Source organism: Penaeus monodon, chromosome 19 (genome assembly GCF_015228065.2).
Source record: "Penaeus monodon isolate SGIC_2016 chromosome 19, NSTDA_Pmon_1, whole genome shotgun sequence".
NCBI lineage: Eukaryota > Metazoa > Arthropoda > Malacostraca > Decapoda > Penaeidae > Penaeus > Penaeus monodon.
This window is the reverse complement of record NC_051404.1, coordinates 39,755,473-39,756,290: the sequence shown is the minus strand read 5'-3', so window position 1 is coordinate 39,756,290 and position 818 is coordinate 39,755,473. Positions and strand designations below refer to the sequence as shown.

Sequence of the window (818 nt, the reverse complement as noted above, 5' to 3'; positions counted from 1 at the left end):
CATATCGAATCCTATCATGCATTTTAAATGACAAGAATGATTTTCAAATTCCAACATAGAAACAACTTTATTTTATTTAACAAAGGCTGCCACACCGTCAGTGCATATTTGCAATAGCTGTGCACTTACAATAGCTGAAGACTTACAGTATTTACGAGGGATGTATATAAAGTTTATGATCATAAACAATTTATCGATTAGACAGATGTCAAAAATACATAAATGAAATGACAAACAGCAATTAAAACAAGCTGCCACTGATAGGATTAAACTAAAATGCATAACTGTTGATATCTACTTGAATATGTGCAAGTGCGTGAGAAGAACGATAGAGTGTGACAATACACTTGCAATAATGGTGCGGGTGACACTTTTCCGATAACTATACCTCACGCATTCCTTCCTCCTGAATTCTTTTTGGTAGTCCAAGGAGGTCCATTTGGTTTCCACTTTGCCTTTACTGTAAGTGAGAAATGCATAAAACAGCCTCATTATTTCTTTTCTTTTTTCGATCTGCTTATTTGAGAAAATAATTGAAAAACATTCTTTCGATTTATTTCATAACTATTTCCATTTATCTATCATTATTTCCTCAACGCATGGTGGTTTGAATGAGATAACTCTTACGTCTTAGTCACGGTTGTCCATAAATACATTGTTGAAGATCGCTGACCGTTGAACTTTTGCGAAAAACTGCGAGGCCGTGGCAGGGTTAGCGTGACTCAAGGGCATTGGAGGATTTCATGCTTCTGTGTCCTGCAAAGAACAAATGGTTACAACTGTTTGTCTATCCTGCTATCTATCTTCATCTGCCTAAT

The 818-nt window shown here is 35.9% G+C and overlaps 1 long non-coding RNA gene across 1 annotated transcript in view; it reads right to left on the bottom strand.

Annotated features, from left to right (window-relative positions):
- Positions 1 to 55: 55 nt before the first annotated feature.
- The window catches only part of LOC119585487, a 7,611-nt gene continuing 6,848 nt past the window's right edge, over positions 56 to 818 (bottom strand). The window contains exons 2-3 of the long non-coding RNA XR_005229896.1: positions 628 to 756; positions 56 to 460 (exon numbers count right to left, since the gene is read on the bottom strand). This is a non-coding gene — a long non-coding RNA (uncharacterized LOC119585487). The remainder of the gene's footprint in view (positions 461 to 627; positions 757 to 818) is intronic.